Source organism: Eulemur rufifrons, chromosome 3 (genome assembly GCF_041146395.1).
Source record: "Eulemur rufifrons isolate Redbay chromosome 3, OSU_ERuf_1, whole genome shotgun sequence".
NCBI classification, from domain to species: domain Eukaryota; kingdom Metazoa; phylum Chordata; class Mammalia; order Primates; family Lemuridae; genus Eulemur; species Eulemur rufifrons.
Window position 1 is genome coordinate 4,994,099 of NC_090985.1, and position 23,332 is coordinate 5,017,430.

Sequence of the window (23,332 nt, forward strand, 5' to 3'; positions counted from 1 at the left end):
CAGCCAACACAAGAACAAGACTCCGTCTCTACTAAAAAATAGAAAAAATTAGCTGGGCGTGGTGGTGCATGTCTGTAGTCCCAGCTACTTGGGAGCCTGAGGCAGGAGGATCACTTGAGCCCAGGAGTCTGAGAATGCTGTGAGCTAGGCTGATGCCATGGTACTCTAGCCCTGGCAACAGAGTAAGACTCTATCTCAGGGAAAAAAAAAAAATCACCAGAAGAGAACTTCTCAAACCATTGATGTACTGTGGGTTCATCAGCTGCATCCTTCCCAAACCACTGGTATTTCGAGCTGCTTGTGCTGCATTGGTTCCACGATGGAACTCATATTCAAAAATAACATGAATTTTTTACTTATCCATGGTTTCACATAAATTGCTCTGAAAAAATGTGAAAGATAATCACAAGCCAAAATGTGCATTTAAAAGATTTGAGGATGCACCTTCACAATAAGCACAAAACAAGAAGTGTCAAAGTGAAGTGTCAGAGATATCAACTGTCAAACTTAGTACTTCAGGGAATCGGACATTTCATACTTAATAACCAAATGTTTGTAAAGCTCTTACAGCACTGCCTTTCACATAGCAAATATATGTATTTTTTAAGTATTATGCCACCAACCTCAGTGGCCAGCAAGCTTTCCCTCCTAAGTTCTCTGAGGGTCCCAGCAGACTGCTGGTCAGAAGCCTGCGGAGAGGACCGAGACACCAGAGTGATGCCTGCCGTGCCTCCACACAGCCTCGGGATGCCCCTGAGGCTGAGGACGCCTGGGCCAGGGAGTGGGGCCAGGGCCAGCGGGCAGGCAAGCTGGGGAAATCACAGTGGCCATCAAGTGCCTGTACCCACAAATGACAGAACAAAAGGTCTCATTCCCTGAATTTCTAATTCGGCTCATTCTCACTCTAATCCTGCATTCTCTCACTTCACTTCATTTTGTCCCAATTTTGACAGACTGGTATTTAGTTTGGATTCTAAATAGAAATATAGACAATATTAATGGAAAAATTTAGAAGGGAAGGAAAGGAAACCAATTATCTCAATTCTATAGAAAGGAAATAGAGAAAACTTTTTTCCCTGAGTTTTTCTTTTTTTTATTTAGACCTTCACATTTCAAAACATAAACTAACAAGCAGACACTGTGCTGTCCAACTGAGGACAAAAGTCAGAGACCAGGGGTCAGCTGTTGTCTAAAGTCTGACGTCCCAGAGTGAGTTGTCAGGTACTCCCATGAATGCACCTGGTTATCTGCTCCAGGTTAACCTGGTCCCCCAGCCATCGGGTGTGTCAGTTACCCGGATTGCACATGCAATCACACCGTCTGGCTGCAGACGGGGGCTCACAATCCTGAGCATCAGGCTTCCCTGGCCCAGGCTGACTGCTTCTCCCAGGTCATCCTAATCACAGGCTCACACTGGGATGTATAGGAACTTTACAGTTTACAACACAGTATTCCCACTTCGAAAGGAACTCACCCATCAGTGAGCTGAGACTGGCACTCAGGCTCCCACCTGCCTCCAAGCACCAAGCTGCCCTTGTACTCTGAACTCTGAACAGGAAGGCCAGCTCTCACATTCCAGAATTCCCAACACCCTCATCTCACGGAGGTGCCACTGGACATCGTACAGATTTTCCTTCAGTGTGGTACTGAGACATTCACAATAGCCTTTGCCATAATAATGACACACCTTAGGTGTTATAAGATCAGGATTAGAAAACATTGTCCTAGACCATTGTTCTAGATTAGAGATTCTTCCAGAATTAGAAAGGTTAAGGACTGTCAAAGCCAAAGAGATTCTAGAAAACCATTAAATTTAAGCCACTCACTCTACAAGCAAGGAAACTGAGGGCCAGAGAGGTGAGGTAATCAAAGGAGAAAAGGTACATAAACTGAAAAGAGTTTTTATTACTTTGGAAGATTCCTGTTATTCCTGGAAAGGTCACAGGGCCCTGCCTTGGCCTTCCCAGCAGAGCAGCTGTAGTCTCCTACTCACAGTTACCCATCCAAATCTCCCCATCAAATACAGAGGACAAGGGTTATTTAACCCTTAGACCAGTGACTCTCAGCCCTGGATGCCCATTAGGAACACCTGGGGAGCAATCCCCATGCCTGACCCTCCCCCCATGCCCATTAGGAACACCTGAGAAGCATTAGAACCCCACCTCCACCCCCATGCCTGACCCTCCCCCCATGCCCATCAGGAACACCTAGGGACCAATCCCCATGCCTGACCCCAGCTCAGAACAATTAAGTCAGAATCACTAGAGGCTGGGCCACGATGGGATTCCACCCACCACCGCCCCCACACTGACTTCCTTGCAGGTCTTTAAACAATTTAAGCACTCTCTGACCTCAAGGGCTTTTGCACTTGCTTTTCTCTGCATCCTGATTGCTCTTCCCTCAGATACCTGGATGGCTCACTGTCACCTCCTTCAGATCTCTGCTCAAATGTCTTTCAGTCTGTGAGATTTCTCTGACTTAAAATAGAAAATCTGGCCAGGCGTGGTGGCTCACGCCTGTAATCCTAGCACTCTGGGAGGCCAAGGCAGGAGGATCGCTGGAGGTCAGGAGTTCGAGACCAGCCTGAGCAAGAGCGAGACCCCCGTCTCTACTAAAAATAGAAGCAAATGATTTGGACAGCTAAAAACATATATATATATTATATATATATAAAAATTAGCTGGGCATGGTGGCACATGCCTGTAGTCCCAGCTACTTGGGAGGCTGAGGCAGGAAGATCGCTTGAGCCCAGGAGTTTGAGGTTGCTGTGAGCTAGGCTGACGCCACGGCACTCTAGCCAGGGCAACACAGTGAGACTCTGTCTAAATAAATAGAAAATCTGCCTCCCCACCAAACCCCCCATCCACCATCCCTGCTTTATTACTCTCCATGACACTTTTTACTATCTCTCATACTTTATCTTTCACTTGTTTATTGTCTCTAAACCCACACACACTAGAACACGAGCTCCATGAGGGTAAGAGTTTTATTTTTTTCCCTGCTATGCTCTCAGTGCCTAGAATAAGGCCTGGCACACAGCAGGCGCTCAAATATTTATTCTAGAAATTAATGACTACATCAGAAACACCAGTCTCAAAACACGACTGTACCAAAAGATAATAAGCTGATTATACCAAAATCTCTTCTCACCTTGACAAAAACAGGCCAGAAGCCTAATGAAACAAAAACCATTTAGAAATAAGTATTTCTAGTCAATCCAACCCAAGTGGGTTTGTAAGCTGAAAGCAGCTCTGAGAAACAGATAAAACTATGGAGATAGAAAAGGAAGTTGAAAGGTGATTGAACAAATGGATTTCAGGTGCCATGCTAGTATATGTGCAGGTTCGGAAGAAAGCCCAAGAACACCGACAGCTAGACTCACATAGGAAACGGTTTTCAGCCGGCCAGAAAGATAGGCTCCTGTCCTGGATCACAGTCCGCCAGACTAGACCAGTTCAGGATATCACCCCCTGCTCACCACCAGACGAATAAACCTGATACACACCCTCAACACCTTAAGGAGGACTCTTCTTTCCTCATTCACTCTTATAACCCCACCTCCTTCCAAAATTCATTAGAAATCACTGACAATACTTTAAACTCTACCATGTTGGGAGCACTGGAAGCCCTTAGGCAGCCACACAGCAGTTGGGGAGCACGCTGCCTTCATCCAGTCTCCCTGATGTCATCTGCTCCATTTCATGTCTGCCGACCCCCGGCCTTATTTCCTCACCCCATCTGGTCTGTCCCTACACGGTCACCCTGCACGTCTGAGACTAATCTTTCCCAAACACCATTTTCATCAGGTCCTACTCATTCCACTGGAGAACCTAAAATAGTTTCCTATATTATGCCTACTACATCATGCCCAATCCTTGGGTCAGGTTTTCGAAAACCTCCATAAGCTAGGCCTAGACCAGGTCTACCGATTTTATATTTCAGCAGCTGCCCTTCACTTACCTCATGGTGCCAAATCACTGCCTTCCCCTCAACAACGCCAGTAAGAGAAGAGACTGTAGAGACTGGAATAGAGCAGACGACGTCTCCAACTGCCATTCCTGCTGAGAGCATCCTCCTCATCCTCTCCACACCATCCACATTCCTCTGCCCCTCCAGCTGCTCGCTATACTGCCCTTTCCCACCGCATCTCCACAACACACGCACATGCTTTCATGCACTTTCAGTCAGTCGACAATATTGAGCACCTGCTATGTGCTAAGCCTTGTTCTAGTCACTGCGGATACCGCCATGAGCAGAACAGACCAAGTTCCCGCTCATGTGGAGCTAACAATCCACCGGGAGGAGACAGACAGACACAAACAGATTCATCATGTGTCAGGTAGTCACACAGCCTTTCTCAACCAGGGATCCTCATCTGAAATCAGAAATTAGAGTGAAGACATTCTCAATTCTGAAGTGAGAGAGCAAGCCATGTGAATATGGGGGAGAAAAGGTTTTAGGCAGAGGAAAAAGTAGAAAGGCCCTAAAACAGGCATAGGAGATGGGGGTGGGAGGTAGATGATGGAAGGCGACAGGAGGACTCGGGATAGAGAAATGGATGTGCTTACATTTTAAAAGGATCACTCTCCGCTGCCCATATATCTCAGCTGTCTGTCGTTAGGAAGAATTATGACGGATTGGTTTTCCTCTTGAATGTTCCCAAATTTTCTAAACTGAGTGTATATTATTTTTTAAATGAGAGAAAAAACAATCCCCACAAGCCTTAAAGACTCAGCTGAAATTTCAACTCTGCCTCAAAGCCCCGGTACCAGTGCTAGCTCATAGCAAACTCCATGCCCCAGCCAGCGGGACCACCAGGGTGGGCCCAGAGTCAGCAACACTCACCTGTAGCAACTGATATGCATGAAAGTTTCTTTTGCTGCCCTCACTTCTCTCCTGCCCTGCAACAGTGTGTCCCTTCAGACACTCTTGCCCCTAAGTGCCTGCCTGGGTCCCAGTCTTTTTCTCAGTTGACTTAATTAATTCCTAGTAATTAAAGCTACTGTTTGGTGATGAACTAAGAGTATGACCTCCCCAGGAAGGTGTAAATATTTTAAAAGAGAACTCTAAGATGGAAATGCAAAGGCCTTAGGCTCACAGGCCGGGAGCTGTGAGGATGGAATGCCAGGCACTGGGGTTTATATTCTGTGGATGGGGGCTGCCTTCACTCAGGTACAGCACTTAGGGAAGCAGAGTCAAGGGGAGACAAGCGAGGTAATGAAAGACAAGATTACATCATTGCCACAACCTCTCTCCTCCCAAATGGCCAGTCAATCCATTTTCTCTGGGGTACTAGAGAACGTTCCCCAGAGGTGACTCCAGCCATCGCAGAGGGTGACCTGTTTGAGAGTAACCATCGCCCTCAGCAAGAAAAGCCCCCTTGAGACACTTCTGGTCTGAAGTAAATTGTTCTCTAATTGCTTTCAGTGGGGGAACACCTTGAGGGCAAAGTTCATCTCACATGGTTCCTTTATGCTCCACAGACCACCCAGGGTGGGCCTTTCATAAGCAACTGTAGACTACTAATCAATGATGGTCCAGTTGCAAAATGGCTCCACAAGATTTTAAATAAAGAAAACATTCTAACTAAAAACAATGGTAGGCCAGGGGGTGTGGCTCACATCTGTAATCCTAGCACTCTGAAAGGCCAAGGCGGGAGGATCGCTCCAGGTCAGGAGTTCGAGAGCAGCCTGAGCAAGAGTGAGACCCCCGTCTCTACTAAAAATAGAAAGAAATTAGCCGGACAACTAAAAAATATATAGAAAAAATTAGCCGGGCATGGTGGCACATGTCTGTAGTCCCAGCTACTCAGGAGGCTGAGGCAGGAGGATCGCTTGAGCCCAGGAGTTTGAGGTTGCTGTGAGCTAGGCTGACACCACGGCACTCTAGCCCGGGCAATAGAGCGAGACTCTGTCTCAAAAAAAAAGGTAGTGTTATTGGTCTGAGTGAAGAAGAAAAAGAATGGTAGTATTAATCAGACATCTAACATTTTTAAGGGCCTGAAGATTTATAGCTCTAATGAAGTATTAGATGGTAAAGTGGTTTTTACAACCTCAGCCAGTTCCGTTCAGGGTAGAGAGTCTATCTAACGAGGCAAAGGCAGAGAGTAGACTTTCACCACACAGACCAGAGCCCTGGCTGGGCCAAGCCCAGGAAAAACTTAATAGCTACTCAGTGCCCACCCCTGGACTCCCCCTTCCTCTGAAAATACCAAAGCTCTGCCTCAGATGAGTCTTCAGGCCCTGGAGTAGCCCTGGGATGGTTGACAGTTACAGTGGACACCTATCTTCAAAACCTCTCCCTATGGTCTCGCTCTATCCTTTGGCTTGCTAAAGGAACACTTTCAACTTCAGTAACTGACTTGGCAGAAAAGAGAAGAATGCTGTAAACTGCGGCAAAGCAGGGGAAGAGAAAAGCATACCAGAGTCCACTACACTGGCTCATGTTTAGCTCCAGCTTGCCAAGGGAAATGTAGGTAAAATGTTCCTACAACCAAAGACTAGATATGAGGAAAAAGCAACCCCCTACCTTACCCCCAGGATAGGCTGAGCCCCCAAAAGGGGGAAAAATCCCAGGAAGGCATATGAGACTTACACATGGAAATGCCCTCTCTCCACAGTCCCTTGATCCCCAAGTTGTAACACCAAGGCCTCTGGCATCCCCCAGAGACTGAGGGGAGACTGAGCCCAGTATTCCAGAGCAAGACGCCCAGGGCCAGAAAAGGAGTGATTTCTTTAGAAGCACTCCTAAACAAAACATCCAACAATTGAAGCTCGAAGCCAATCACACTCTCCTATACCTCCTTCCAGATGGGTGCAAGCCCGGGCTCTCTGAATTCAGAGACTACACCAATCAGAGGTGCCAGACTAATTCACCTGTTTGAAGCATATCTAACAAAAAGGCATCTTCCCCTGAAACTGCTTAATTAGGCTTCTGTGATGGGGAGAGTGTCACATGGTGGAATTGTCTCATTCTGACTCTTTAGGTTTGGGTTATTGGCTGCTGGATCAAGGGAGTACGGCCAACTTCAACATCATACCTCTTCTATAGGATCACAGTTTTAGGCAGTTGGAGTTTTTGCTTTAGGGCATTCTGTGTTTGTCTCTAAAATGAAAGTAGATTTACCAGTTATTTGTTTTTGTAAAGATGATATATAAGCCTGTATAAAATTCAAGTGAAAGCAAGAAAATATAAAGTTGGCTGGGCACAGTGGTTCACACCTGTAATCCCAGCACTTTGGAGGAACAAAGCGAGAGAAGACCCCTATCTCTACAAAAAATTTTAAAAAATAAAAATTAGTGGGGTATGGTGGTAGTGTGTGCCTACAGTCCCACCCACTTGGGAGGCTGAGGAAGAAGGATCACCTGAGCCAAGGAGTTGGAGGTTGCGGTGAGCTACGATCAGGCCGCTGCCCTCCAGCCTGAGCAACAGACCGAGACCCAATCTCAAAATAAAATAAAATAAAATAAAACAGAACTTAGGCCAGGTGCGGTGGCTGACGCCTGTAATCCTAGCACTCTGGGAGGCTGAGGCGAGAGGATTGCTTGAGCCCAGGAGTTTGAGGTTGCTGTGAGCTAGGCTGATGCCACGGCACTCTATCCAGGGCAACACAGCAAGACTCTATCTCCAAAAAAATAAAATAAAATAAAATTTAAATGTAAAAAAATAATAAAGCAAAAACCACTCCAATCCCTCCACTCAGAGGTAAGGAGATCTTATGGTGAACTCTGTCCAGAGAGGAAGCAAGTCTATTCTCAGTTAGACCTGGGGTACAGACAGGTCTTGCATTCTCAGCACCAGCCTGTTGATTTTTATGGAGGACCCTTAATGCCACCTCTGGACAACTTAAAAAGTTTCAGGCAGGTGACATGGCACACACCTGTAGTCCCAGATACTCCAGAGGCTAAGGCAGGAAGATCACTTGAGCCCAGGAGTTCAAGGCAACATAGGGAGACCCTGTCACAAAAAAAAAAAAAAAAAGTTTCAGTTAAAACAAAAATAAACATAAAACTTTTTAAAGAAAAGTTTCAGAATCTCTAAGGGGGTCCCGATAATCCTGGAGCTCTCAAAAACAAAAAGCTAAAATCACAAACCCTTTACCCACACACATACTGATTTGAGATGAGAAGTTAATCTGTTCAGCAGACATACTCCTTTCCGTCACCCAACATTGTGTAGTCTTTCCACAATCAGTCACACACATAGACAGCATCATCCTTTTCATCCCCTGGACTGTGTTAATGAGAGGAAGGGGCAACCTTGACACAGCACCTTCAGAACGGATATGGAGACGGTAAGGGACTTCACCAAAGTCACACAGTGAGCAAAGGACAGCCCATAAGTGCTGACAGCTTTGAGGAGTGACTCTGTGGTGACACTAAACTCAAAAGGTATTCATTAACTTTTCTTTGAGCCATAAAAAGGATCAGATGTGTCATTTCAACGCACACACACGCACACACACGCACACACACACTTCCCTGCTGTCAAATTAAAGCAAATGGTTGGCTAAAGTAGCGCTCTGCTCCCCTGAAAACATTTCTCAAAAGTAATCAGCTAATGGATATCACATCCTATACCTCTAGAGCAAGTGAAGGGGAGGGCACTGGACCAGATGCCCACAAACGGAGACATCCATGGACTTGGGTTACATGCAATTGCTCTGCCTCACAGACATGGATATTCAGAACTCTCCCCTAGTCAAGACGTTTCTATTGTTGTAAGAAAAGGTTCAAATAAGCTTACATATAAAGATAGGGATAGTGATAAAGATCTAATATAAATACCAAAATAGTAAAATGTTAACAGTTGCTCTAGGTTGTAGGATTTATCAGTCAGTTTTCTTTCCTTTGTACACCTATCTGTATTTCCTAAATTTTCTACATAAATATGTATTTCTTATATTATTTTTAGAGTTTTAAATGGAAAATAATCCACAATCTAGGTTAGTCTATCTGGATTTTATTTTTCACCATAGAAAAATACAGATTGGAAACTCTAGAGTGTCCACCATTCTTCCCAGTATTGCAGAAGCAGAAAGAAGTGTAAGACAGTTCAAACTTCATCAAGATTCCAATCCAAGGAGAAAGCTCACCATGACCAGGCAGAGTTGAAGGCAGGAATTCTTTTTTTTTTTTTTTTTTTTGAGACAGAGTCTTGCTCTGTTGCCCGGGCTAGAGAGCTGTGGCGTCAGCCTAGCTCACAGCAACCTCAAACTCCTGGGCTCAAGCAATTCTACTGCCTCAGCCTCCCAAGTAGCTGGGACTACAGGCATGCGCCACCATGCCCGGCTAATTTTTTCTATGTATTTTCTAGTTGTCCAGCTAATTTTCTTTCTATTTTTAGTAGAGACGGGGTCTCGCTCTTGCTCCGGCTGGTCTCAAAGTCCTGAGCTCAAACGATCCACCCGCCTCAGCCTCCCAGAGTGCTAGGATTACAGGCGTGAGCCACCGCGCCCAGCTAGGAATTCTTAATTTCTTTTCTGTCTCCAATGTGTAGGAAGACAAAGATTCTAAACCAGTCTCTCATTCAAGTGCAATCAAAAACTCCCTGTACCCTCCAAGAGTTCACAGACCTCTGCTCCCACCCAGAACAACTTCCAGTGCATCTGCCCACAACCACTGCTTAGCCACAAAATTACCCACACCACTTAGAATCTGCATACCTTCTCCACTAACCTAATTCTACCGAACGCTTTTTTCTGATATTTCATTTCTAAGTTATTCTTCTTATTCCTTGAGTTTCGCAAACACAGGACCCTACCCAAATGATACAGAATCATCCATTCTATAAATTACTAATCATTGTTGACTACACTGAATAGTGCTTGAGGAAAGATTATGTTAACAGAAAGGGTTCATTTTCAAGGAACCTGAGAGAAACAAACAGGAATTGAGCAGCAACTGTTTGTTAGTATGTCCCAGTCCTGGCCAGAAATGAGGGAGCAATGGCCAGAAGACAGAAACATCTGTCATTGTGCAGTTTCATTTCTCATGGTCAGTTTATACGCTAGGTTTATTCATCAGTCTCTTCCAAGTTCGGTTAGTGAGTCAGTCTCTGGACCCAACCAGCTCTGAGTGCTCTACAAAACTGAATTTCCAGTCTACAAAGCTGAGAAACAGATTCCAAAGCACAATGATTCCCATGCCACAATCCCCCCAAAAAAGCTGCCCAGGATGACATCTATCTCTACTCTCTAACACCCATCATGGGAGGTACTTACTTGATGTATCTAATACTCTCTGGTAGCTCTCCCATGGCTTACAGAATAAAATCCAAACTTCTTGACCTGCCTTTCATAGCCCCAATTCAGCTTTCCAGCCTCATCCCCAGACAGTGGGGCCGCTCATGGCTCCATGCTTTCACATTTATGACTCTCTCTACTGTCCTTTGCCTAATCTTATTTGCCTATAAAACTCCTATTCTTCCTCTAAAGCCTGGTTCAAAAGTTGCCTCCTCCCTGAAGCCTTCCCTACATATCCAGGCATTTAGTTCTTACTGCTCCCAACAGCTCTTTAAAATATCTGACCTCCCCAGGACACCCTGAGCTCCTGGAGGGAAGGAACTCACTATATATCCTGCAGGTTCTTGCACAGTGTTAACTGTGATACGCGAGATCCGTGTTGAACAACTGATCATATGGAACATGGCATTAAGTTATTAAGAGAAAATAGGAGGCATGGTGGCTCATGCGTGTAACCCTAGCACTTTGGGAGGCTGAGGTAGGAGGATTGCTTGAGGTCAAGAGTTTGAGACCAGCCTGAGCAAAAGCAAGACCTTGTCTCTATTGAAAATAGAAAAATTAGCCAGGCGTGATAAAGCACACTGTAGTCCCAGCTCCTCGGGAGGCTGAGGCAAGAGGATGGCTTGAGTCCAGGAGTTTGAGGTTGTAGTGAACTATGATGATGGCTCTGCACTCTAGCCTAGGCAACAGAGTGAGACACTACCTCAAAAAAAAAAAAAAAAGTTAAAAATAATAGGAGGGGCAAAAAAAGAGAGTCACACAAAATTCAAGAATTAAATATAAATTTTGGCCGGGCATGGTGGCTCATGCCTGTAATTCTAGCGCTCTGGGAGGATCGCTTGAGGCCAGGAGTTTGAGACCAGCTTGAACAAAAGTGAAACCCCATCTCTACTAAAAATAGAAAAAATTATCGAGGCGCTGTGGCACACACCTGTAGTTCCAGCTACTTGGGAAGCTGAGGCAGGAGGATTGTTTGAGCCCAGGAGTTTGAGGTTGCAGCAAGCTATGAAGACACTACTGCACTCTAGCCAGGGTGACAAAGCAAGACTCCGCCTGCCTGCATGCATGCATGCATTCATACATAAATAAAATTTCATACAAAATGACCACAATATGGCCAAGAGGCATGGCCATATGGATATTTGAAACATTTAAATAATAGCAACTAACATTTGACTAAATGCTAAACTATTTACATGGCTTAATTTGATCTGCACAACAACTCTATGAGGCAGGTACTTTATCTTAAATAAGATGAGGAAACTGAGGCCCAAGAGAGGTTAAGTAACTCAAGATCATTTGGTTAGCAAGTGGCAGCAGTAAAATACAAACTTTAGTAGTCTGGCTCCAGAGCCAGTGGGCTCTGGAATCAGGCAGACCTGGGCTTGAATCCAAGCTATGTTACAAATGTGGCTTTGGATAAGTCATCTACCCCTTCTGGGCTTGTTTCCTTGTGAAATGGGTATGATAACCTCTTCCTCTTAGGGTGTATTGAGGATTAAGTTAAATATAACAATGTATGCAAAAGTCTTTAAAATTGGTTCTCCCACCTGGCAGGTATTCCATAAGTGCTAATTCATTTTCCTCCGTCTTCCTAAAAGTTGAGTGATACAGACTCACAGAGGCTAAGGATCTCCCCCAGACTGCTTGAGGCTTTTCTAAACAGATCAGGTAGTTAGGCCGCTCAACAGAGACAGCCTTGCCTTAACTGCTTATCTCAAAGCCCATTCCCTGCACAGGGGCCAGAGACCTTTTAAAATGTAAATGTCATCATGTCATTCCCTTAAACCTTTCAAAGGTTCCTAATTACACTGGAGATACAATCCAAACTAAGGAGGGCAGGCATTCTGCCCCCAAGGCCCTGGTGACTTGGCCCACATCTCCACAGACTAATCTCCCCTCTCCCTTTCCCCCTGCAGCCCCATAGGCCTCTTTCACTTCCTCCAACTTGCTAGAGTCTGCTCCACACATGGTTAACTCTTAACCCTCCTTCGGGTCTCTGACCTAAACATCACTTCCTCAGGGAAGCCTTCCCTGAGCCCCCAACTCAAATTAATTTCTTACCCCTCTCTTCATCTTTCTTTCCTTATATTCATTACCATTTTGAAATTATTAGTTTACCACTTCCTTTAAAGTTTTATTCGAAAGATACCTTCTTAGCACAACTTCCCAGGCCATCCTAATGTAAACTGCACCCCCACCCGATACCTAAGATTCTCCTTCCCTGTTTTTGCTCCTTAGCACTTAGCACTTTTTAACAGCCTATATTTTTATTATTTATGTATTGTCTTCTCCCCCCAACCAGGGCAGCTATTTGTGCTCGCTGCATCTAGAACAATGCCTGACACATATTTGTTGACAAATATCTGTTGTTGAATAAATGTTCATGATTATTTATTAGACTTTCCCAATAGGCTAAGAGCTCCACCAACTAAAATATGATGTGCTTTTGGTTTACCACCATATCCCCAATACCTAGTTCTGTGCCCAGCACATAATAAGTGCTCAGTAAAAATTTACTGAACAAATGAAAGCCATAACCAGTGGAAAGCTTGGAAGATAGTCAAAATAGATGCACTGCCACCATGCTTCCTCTTCTATCACTGTGTAATGTGCCTGTGAGATTGAGGAAACAGACCCCTGAAATCCCATCAAGCACCTACCAGGTCAGGCATCTGTCCACGTCCTCTGTGCTCATCACACTGTATACGGGACAGAAGCACACTACAGGCCCTACAGGGCTGAACACAAACGGGCAAACCCTAGGCCAAACAGTATCTTATCCCACGAGTCCCCTTCTCCTACTGTCAGTCCTATTCTATGCTAGTCTTGGATGCCAAACATGCCTTCCTGGGTGGGCCTGTAGATTTATCCCAATCCAGGACTTTTAATGCCATCTCTAGCATACTGAAAAAATGGTTTAAAAATCCCTAAACAGCTTCAATAATCCTGCGTTTCCCAGGAGCAGGCATACCTAAGGTCAAATGGACCCCTCCCCCTCACAAACGCTGATCCAAGGCCAGGAGGCCATCTGTCCAGCAGACGCTCCCCTGTCCTCCCTCAGGTCACACCGAGCCTTTTACCCCCTGGTTAACAGGAAGAGCCCCTGCAGGGAGACAATTTCCACCCTGATCAACAGGCCTGGTCACCCCCTGAGGACCCCAACTCTGGAGCAAGAATACCTGTATGATCCAGGAGAAACCTTCCCCAGGGTCAGAACTTGGGCGTGGGGGGTGGGGATTGAGGGGCACCAAAGAAGGTCGTTCCCCGAAGTGTCTGTCCCATGACGGCGCCAGCACTTCGGGCGGCGGGGACAGTCGGGCTGACAGGCCGTCCCAGCAGGGAAAAGTGGCACCGTTATCCGTGCCCGGGCGGGGGGCCGCCGGCTGTCGCCGACGGCGGCCGCCCGTCCCACCCCGCACAGGGAGGACAGCGGCGTGCCAGGCCGGCCAGGGAGCGGCGGGTCGCGGCGGCGGAAGGGGCCGGCGGCCGGGCTACGGGGGCGGGGTGGGGTGGCGGCCGGGGCCCGCCAGGCGGCGGTCGGGGGAAGTGGCTGCCGCCTCTGGCGGCGGACAGGGTCCGCCAGGCTGCAGGGCCCGGCCGCGGCGCGAGCGCGGGCGCGGGCTCGGACTCGGGCTCGGTCCTGGTCCGCTCATCCCAGGCCCGGGCTGGACTGCCCCGGCAGCGGCCCCGGCCCGCAGGCCCCGCCCGGCCCGGCCCGCGGGGGACGCTTACCTGGCGGCGGTGGCGGCTGCAGGCCCCAGGCTCGTCCGCGCGCGTCCCCAGCGCCGGCTGCGGGATCCACAACATGGCGACGGCGGTGGCGGGCGGGGCTGCGGCTCCGGGGGCGGAGCGGGGGCGGGAGCCGGACTGGCGGCGGGACCTGGCTGGGGCCGCTGGCGGGGGGTGGGGAGGAGGCGGAAGGCGACTCGGACCTGGGCACCGGCCCAGGGCGGTACCGCTGAGGGGCTGCCCAGGCCTGGGCCTGGCCTCCCGCCTCCCGCCCGAGGCGGGCTGCGCGGCGCAGGCCCGGCGGCGACGGCGACGGCAGCGGCGACGGGTAGGGCGGGGCGGGGCGGGCGCCGCGCATGCAGGACCCCCGACGCCGGCCGGCCCTGCCCGGGCCCCGCCGCCGCCGGTGCCGCCAGGCACCCTGCGCGGTTGCGCCGACGGCCGCTGCTCGCGACCTGGGCCTCTTGCCCTCTGACGCGCCTCTCGGCAGGGGACCTTCAGTAGGGGCCCAGGCCGCCCGCTAGAGGGACAGGATCTGCCTACGCGGCTGTCTTGCCCCCGCGGTGAGCGCCTCGGGACCCGGGACTGCGTCCTCTGCACTTAGATCTGGCGCGTAGTGGGGCCTGGTTAACGGCTGTTAAGTGCGAGGAAGCAGGGGCCGTGTGAGCTTCGCGCACAGATGCGTCCTAAATGGCCATTGCTGGACATAAGGATATTCACGCAGTTCTGGAGGAGTGGGGCACTCTGACATGACGTGTTGCCTCAGGGTAACCGAGGGACGCGCGGCAAACAGAGTTGAAGGACTGGCGTGCCTCGCAGATCTCTTGGGGTTACTGGGGAAGCTATGACTGGCAGGGTAAGGACTCGGAAAGGCGGGCAAAGGGCGGGCAGGACCTTCCAAGGACCCAGTGTACCTGGAAACGGGGTCTGTAGCATTAAGGGGCCTGCAAAATCAGGGTGTGGGAGCACAGAGATGCGGCTCTGCCGACTGGTGGCGCGTACCCACTGCTAGCCATGGAGAAACGCCTTCTGAAGAACCAGGAAAAAGATGCCAGTCTGCAAGAGGGCTGGAACATTCAGCCCAGGCCTGCTGTGCACCAGGCACTGAGCTGAGTTGACAGCTTGGGTAAGGAGTATGTTAGTGATGAAGCAATGAAGGCAGTAAAGGGTGAGGATTCTTAACAGAAGTTTGGCACTGAAAGGAAGAGAAAAGTAGGCCTGTAGCTCAAGGGATAGTAAAAGAGAGAGGTGATTTTTTTTTTATTTTTCCCATTAGAGGGAGAGGAGAGAGTGAGAGATAAGAGATAGGATAATTGATGATGCAAGATCCCAGAAAAGGAAAAGGAGATGGGAAGAGGGGAAAGGGGAGAGAAATAAGAGAAGAGGTGCTCCTCTTCCTGCAAGATTTAAAGGGTGCATATAGAAATATTTTGAGGTAGAGAGGCGCGCATGTTTCCATGGATCAGCAGCTGGTTCACCCCCAAGGTCATCTGTAGGTCAGCTGGGGTCACTGTCCTTTAAAATTTAAGTACAATTGGCTCAAACCCCTATACCACTTAATATGGGAAACCTGGTATACCTGCCAATATCTCCAGAGATTCATGGGGAACTTACTTTCTCCTAATTAAATCTGGCCCCAATTTCTTCTTTCAAAAAATATTCTCTTTCAGGAAATTTGTCATCATACCTGGTTAGCACCCCATTTATACTCCCCCCAAATACTGCACCCTACATGTAAATAAGCACAATGGCTAATGTTACATGATTGTTTAATAGAGTTCATTTGTAGCCATTAAAAATCATGGTGAACAAAAATGTGTAACGATATGAGTTATATTTTTAATTAAAAAGCACATTATAGGGCCGGGCGCGGTGGCTCACGCCTGTAATCCTAGCACTCTGGGAGGCTGAGGCGGGTGGATCGCTGGAGCTCAGGAGTTCGAGACCAGCCTGAGCAAGAGCGAGACCCCCGTCTCTACTAAAAATAGAAAGAAATTATCTGGCCAACTAAAAATATGTATAGAAAAAATTAGCAGGCATAGTGGTGCATGCCTGTAGTCCCAGCTACTCGGGAGGCTGAGGCAGGAGGATCGCTTAAGCCCAGGAGTTTGAGGTTGCTGTGAGCTAGGCTGATGCCACAGCACTCACTCTAGCCTGGGAAACAGAGCGAGACTCTGTCTCAAAAAAAAAAAGAGCACATTATAAAATGATACAAGTTGTAATATATAAATACACAAAAATATATATATGCATAGATTTTAAAATGGGGCTTTTATTTTCTTCTGTGACTTCTGTATCTTCTTATTTTTGCAGTTCATTTATATTTCTCTTGGAAGCAGGGAAAATAGTATTTTTAAGTAGATTTTTAAATGTTTTTTGTTTTGGGGGGGTTTTTTTTGAGTCTCACTCTCTCAGCCCAGGTAGAGTGCTGTGGCGTCATCACAGCTCACCACAAACCTCAAACTCCTGGGCTCAAGTGATCCTCCTGCCTCAGCCTCCTAAGTCACTGAGAAAACAGGCACATGCCACCATGCCCAGCTAATTTTTCTATTTTTGGTAGAGACGCTGTCTCACTTTTGTACAGGCTGGTCTCAAACTCCTGACCTCAAATGATCCTCCCACCTAGGCCTCCCAGAGTGCTGGGATTTAACCCCGCCTAGGCTTAAAATATTTTTAAGAAAAGTATTTTTAAAAAGATAGCCATGGAATTTAAAAGAAAAAAATATTAGGGGCCAGGCGAGGTGGCTCATGCCTGTCATCCTAGCACTCTGGGAGGCCGAGGCGGGAGGATTGCTTGAGCTCAGGAGTTTGAGACCAGCCTGAGCAAGAGCGAGACTCCATCTCTACTAAAAATAGAAAGAAAAAAAATTAGCTGGGCAACTAAAAACAGAAAAAATTACCCAGACGTGGTGGCATGTGCCTGTAGTCCCAGCTACTCAGGAGGCTGAGGCAGGAGGATCACTTGAGCCCAGGAGTTTGAGGTTGCTGTGAGCTAGACTGACACCACGGCACTCTAGCCCAGGCAACAGAGAGAGACTCTGTCTCAAAAAGGAAAGAAAAACAAAAATACTAGGATTCAGGAAAGGAAATTGGAAATGAATCTTTGAGGTATGCATGGGACTTCAGCAAGCAGAGATGGGCTAGGTAAGGAGATTGTCCCAGGCAGAAGGAACAGTACAATCAAGGACCCAGAGTGGGAAATGGATGGAGTAGTTCAGGGAACACCAAAAAATTCATTTAACTGGAGCACAGGATGTGTAGGAGAAAAGAAGAGGAATCAGTCTGGGAAGATAAGGTAGGGGTATACTAAAAATGGTCTTGGTTAGCCGGGCATGGTGGCACACACACACCTGTAGTCCCAGCTACTTGGGAGGCTGAGGCAGGAGGATCACTTGAGCCCAGGAGTTTGAGGTTGCAGTGAACTGTGATGATGCCACTGCATCCTACCTGGGGCAACAGAGTGAGACTCTGTCTCAAAAAACAAGCAAACAAAAAACCCCAACAATGGCCTTGAATGCCAAGCTGAACCCATCGTACTTTGCAGGTCAGAAAGAACCACTGGTGTTTCAATTGTGCAGGTGATAAATTTTGTTATGAATACTTTTTTTTTTCCTGAGGCATGAGCCACCACGTCCAGACAAGGTGGTAAATTTTGAAGTAAATTTTCATGTAACCTCTTTGTTTTTGTTTTGTTCTTGAGACAGAGTTTTGCTCTGTTGCCCAGGCTATAGTGCCATGCCCTGACAACGTGATAAATTTTGAAGTAAATCTTCATGTAACCTCTTTGCTTTTTTGTCTTTGTTTTTGTTTTGTTTTTGAGACAGAGTCTCGCTCTGTTGCCCTGACTATAGTGCTGAGGCATCAGCTTAGCTCACAGCAACCTCAAACTCCTGGCCTCAAGCAATCCTCCTGCCTCAGCCTCCCAGAGTGCTAGGATCATAAGCATGAGCCATCACACCTGGCCCGCAAGCTGTTTTTCTTGCATTGATCATATCTATGGTGCATTTTCTATGCTTTCTAAATTTTTTTCAGTATAATAAAGTATTGAACAAGGAATTTGTTTCTTTAAAGTTAACTGAGGACTTAAAACTTCTTACAAAGCAATATAAGCAGAGGCTCCTTATTAAAAAAACATTTTGTAGTTGTCTCACTCACATCTGGTTTAATAGTAATTTCAACTGGTCTTTAGGTAATATTTCCAAAGTATCAACTGACACGTCATAGAAACAGCTCTTTCTTTTGATGCATATGTTTCATCAGTTAATGTAATTTTAATTAAATTAATTACACTCTGGAATACAGCTGCCATGAGAAGGTTTAGGGCCAAACACAACAGACTCTTGTTAGGTACCTAACTCAACTGGTAGGAAGGAGTGTATAGGTATTCCTGAAGTAACTCCCTAGTCCCAAGCATTCAGCAGGCCATGGGCAGGAGTGACATGTTTATTTGGAGGGAATGGAAAGTGATGACTCCAGACAGTCCATTAGAAGGACAGCAGTTAATGCTTATAGACCATTATGACCAACTCCGTGTGCATAAATCTTAACATTCTTCCTTCATCACTTACCCACTTTTTACTCTTTTAATGTCTTCTTCTTTTTTTTTTTTAACATGAAGCCATGCCCAAGAAGCCTTGAGCAAGTGGACTCCCACTTTTTAAATGTTTCTTGATAGTCAGGACACTACAGTAAGCCCTGAAGAAGCACAGCTCACTGAAGAGGGAAAACTGATATGTAAGCAAGGGAAGGAGCTGGGTGAAGAAGGAGGAATGTTGGAAAACAAATCTCTTTACCTCCTCTCTACCGCATCCCCTCAAAATCACAGTTCCTACAGTCTCATTTAGTTAAAAACAGCTTTAAATGGCTTAGGATTGATATGGCTATCAAAGAAATTCAAATGAAAGATAAGCTATTATGTGTCCATAATAATCAAAAATTTTAAAAAAGAAGTTCAAATGGTAAGACTCCCTAGTACATTTGCAAAATATACTTACCTCATGTACTTCCCAGTGTTAATGAGATGATGAAATTGGTATATTCAGAGAAAGCTGTGGCCGTGTCCATTGGTATAATCCTTTTAAAAAGCAATTTGACAGTACTCTGTAGAGCGTTAATAGGGATGTGACTCTCTTTTGACTCATCAGCATCACTAGTAGAAACTTCTCCTTGAGAAATAATCCTCCCCAAAAGGGATGGGCCACATGCACAATATTTATTATGGTATTATTTGTGATAGTGAAAATTTGGAAACTAATGAATGATTAAGTAACTGGTGGTATGCAACATTGTATAATCTAACATTGAGTACATAGCCAAGGGAGTAACATGAAAAACATTGGACTACATATTAAATGAAAAAAAGATACATTTGCTGGTGAAAAAAAGATACATTTGCTAACAACCACTGAATTGTATGCTTCAAAAGGATGAATTTTGGCCAGGCATGGTGGCTAACGCCTGTAATCCTAGCTCTCTGGGAGGCCAAGGCAGGTGGATCGTTTGAGCTCAAGAGTTCCAGACCAGCCTGAGCAAGAGCGAGACCCCCGTCTCTACTAAAAAAAAAAATAGAAACAAATTAGCTGGACAACTAAAAAATATATATATATAAAAAATTAGCCGGGCATGGTGGCACATGCCTGTAGTCCCAGCTACTCGGGAGGCTGAGGCAGGAGGATCGCTTGAGCCCAGGAGTTTGAGGTTGCTGTGAGCTAGGCTGACGCCACGGCACTCTAGCCCGGGCAACAGAATGAGACTCTGTCTCAAAAAAAAAAAAAAAAAAATGAATTTTGTGAACCATATCTTAATTTTCTTAAAAATATGCAATTGTGTATTTTTGCTTTTATAGCAGCCAAGATCAAGAGGAAATAGATGGACTGCTCTAAATGTGAACTGAAGAGAGTTAATGAAGGGACAATGTACAAAGATGTGGGCAGGGGTGAGGGAAACCAACAAGGGACAATGAAGCACCTGGGGTCTAGCATCTGCTGGGAAGCCATTCCCAACCATTGGCCTGAAGGGGCGAAGAGGTAGAACAGTTACCAGGGCTTGTGTAGCTGTAGGAGACGCACGGCTGATGGGAGCTTAGAGGAACACAGTCCTGCCTCTCTTCTTTCTCTCAGATCTCCTGCAGGACCTCCCGCTGGCTGAACCCAACAGGAAGCCTAAGGGCAAATGAGCCCAGGTGGTGCTGTCCTTCAAGGTCAGCCTCTGGAGGTAAAGAACAGAGTGGAGAAAGGTGGAGAGTGGGTCCGGAAGGGCAAAGCCAGAATATCTAACAGGTGTGTGATCATCTGACAGTGTAAAAACCATCTAAGCAGAGGTCCAAGGACCTTAAGGGAACATGGAAAACCAAGATTTCTAGAGATTAAAAAAAAAAAAAAAAGCAGAGGTAGCAAGAGAGCAGGTAAGACAGGTAGCGGGGGCAGGGGCAGGGGCAGGAAAGATTAATTTATGCCAAGCCATGGATGAGGGCCAGAACAGGGACCATTTTATCATTTGGTTAAATATTGAGCTGGAGTCTGAGCTAGGGAAGTGATTCTTTTTTTTTTTTTTTTCAAATGAGACAGGGTCTTATTCTATTGCCTGGGCTAGAGTGCAGTGATATCATTATAGCTCAAAGCAACCTCAAACTCCTGGGCTCAAGCGATCCCCCTGCCTCAGCCTCCTGAGTAGTTGGGACTACAGATGTACACCAAGATGCCTGGCTAATTTTTTTATTTTTTGTAGAGATGGGGGGAGAGGTGGGAGGGGCTGGGTGTATGTCTAGCTATGTTGCTCAACCTGGTCTTGAATTCCTGGCCTCAAGAGATCCTCCCACCTCGGCCTCCCAAAGTGCTGGGATTACAGGGATGAGCCACCATGCCTGGCCGGGAAGAGATGAGTAGGAGATATTTATGAGTTAAATTGGACTGGAATATTTACAAATTCTTCCCCTATTGGCTATTAGCCTATATTTCTCCTTCCTAGCTAAACTTCATGCATTGAACAAATAATTACTTGGTACCTCTCATGTGCCAGGAACTGTTAGGCCCCAGGGACTTAAAGCGAACAAAATTAACATCCTTGCTGTCATGAAGTTTACATCCTGGTGAGGGGAGATAGACAGTAGATAAGTAAATATGTCAGGTGGTTATAAGTGCTATGGAAAGCAGTGAAATAAAATTCTGCCCATCCTACCTTTTGAAAACCTCTTAATTTAGGTGGCACATGGCCACACATACCATAGCTCCTGAGTAATTTAGGCCCTCAGTATCTCTCACCTGGACTATGATTATGATATGCTAATTGATCTTCCTGCCTCCAGCATCCTCCAACCAGTTCTGTCCTACTCTGCTGTGAGACTCTTCCTGAAATGAGTTATGTGAAAACCCACCAATGCTTTTGGTTGCTTGTGATAGGGAATAACATCTAACCTGCTGATCATGGTCCCTTTCTTATCTTCTGGATCCATTGTTGGCATCTACCTCTCTCATTCTCCTTTTTACCAATACTGATTGTCTGCAGTTTGATGACAATGCCACGCTGTCATTTCTGTCCCTTTGCCCGGGCTGCTCCTTCCACTTGGAATGCCCTCCCACACCCTCTGCTCCCTCCCAAATTTGGCAACCCTCTACTTAGCTGAAACTACAGATGTACATTGCCACCCAGGACTGATTTATTTTTTTCAATTTTTTGTAGAGATGGGATCTCAGGGTCTCTATGTTGCTCAGGCTGGTCTCGAACCCCTGGCTTCAAGTGATCTTCCCACCTTGTTCTCCTAAACTGCTGGGATTACAGGTATGAGCCACCATAACCAGCCTTCCTGCTTTTATTTGAATACAACAAAAATTGATTTTTTAAATTTTTTTTTTTTTTTTTGAGACAGAGTCTCACTCTGTTGCCCAGGCTAGAGTGCCGTGGCATATGCCTAGCTCACAGCAACCTCAAACTCCTGGGCTCAAGTGATCCTCCTGCCTCAGCCTCCTGAGTAGCTGGGACTACATGCATGTGCCACCATGCCTGGCTAATTTTTTTTTCTATATATTTTTAGCTGTCCAGCTAATTTCTTTCTATTTTTTTAGTAGAGACGGGGTCTTGCTCTTGTTCAGGCCACTCTTGAACTCCTGAGCTCAAACGATCTGCCCACCTTGGCCTCCCAGAGTGTTAGGATTACAGGCGTGAGCCACCTCGCACGGCCTAAAAATTTTCTTGCTTTTAAAAAAAGTTGAGGCTGGGCGCTATGGCTCATGCCTGTAATCCTAGCACTCTGGAAGCCCAACGTGGGGAGGATTACTTGAGCTCAGGAGTTCCAGACCAGCCTGAGCAAGAGTGAGACCCCGTCTCTACTAAAAATAGAAAAATTAGTCCTGGAGGGCACCTGTACTCCCAGCTACTCAGGAGGCTGAGGCAGGAGGATCGCTTGAGCCCAGGAGTTTGAGGTTGCTGTGAGCTAGCCTGACGCCACGGCACTCACTCTAGCCCGGGCAACAGAGTGAGACTCTGTCTCAAAAAAAAAAAAAGGTTGAGGTTGAATGTGTTTTGTATATTAGCTATATATATTTCCTCTTTTGTGAAATATCTGTTCATATCTTTGTGCTCATTTTTCTACTGGTTGTTTGTCCCTTTCTCATTGATTTTCAGGCTTTAATAATCTTTTGTCTTTTTTGCCTGGAATATTACACAGAAGAAGATTTTTTTAACTTTCAAAAATTGATGTATTTGTATGTATTTACATACATATACCTGTATATATGAACATGCATACATATTCTGAAAACATTTATTGCTAATTTTAGTTGTCATTTTCTTTATTAAAAGGATATTTCCTGTGTAACATCCTGGGATTTCTTTTTCACTTTTCATGTTATATTGCTAAAATTCATCTCAGGCTTGTTGAATGTGGCTGACTTTAGTTATGGTGGCTGCTGTGTAGACTATTCCAATGTGTGACTTTGCTGACATTAATTTTTCTCATGCAGCAGAGGCTCTTGGTGGCCTGTTCTTCCCCATGGCCCACCTGTGATTTCAGCTGAGTATGTGGTGGCCAGGTTCATGGGAGCTTCCACTTACTGACAATTCCAGCTGCAAGTGCTAGGCCTTGGACCTCTCCAATTTCTGCTTCAGGGCCTTCCCAGAAGCCTCAAGAGCCTACTCAGCCCTGTCACCATCAACACAGCCTGAAAGTAAAGAGAGTTAATGCAGCCCTCAAACATGGGGGACCTGACCTGATGAATAAACTCCCCAGCATTCCCTCCTTCAGATGGGCAATTCTGGGAGGCACTTTGTACACTTTTCAGAGGTCTCCGTAGAATCACACCCCCAATGGCTTCTCCTCCTACCCTGCCTCCCTCTTTTCTCTCCTCCAAACCTGCTGTCCTC

General features: G+C 46.4%; 1 protein-coding gene across 3 annotated transcripts in view; it reads right to left on the reverse strand.

The window, feature by feature from the left end:
* Positions 1 to 14,040, reverse strand: part of ZNF592 (zinc finger protein 592) — a 51,697-nt gene extending 37,657 nt beyond the window's left edge. For 2 of the 3 annotated variants that reach the window (XM_069466581.1, XM_069466584.1), the window contains exons 1-2: positions 13,979 to 14,040; positions 7,880 to 7,956 (exon numbers count right to left, since the gene is read on the reverse strand). The gene's annotated coding sequence lies outside the window, so the exon portion shown is untranslated. The remainder of the gene's footprint in view (positions 1 to 7,879; positions 7,957 to 13,978) is intronic. The other variant, XM_069466583.1, reaches the window with a different exon arrangement.
* Between the last annotated feature and the right edge of the window lie 9,292 nt (positions 14,041 to 23,332).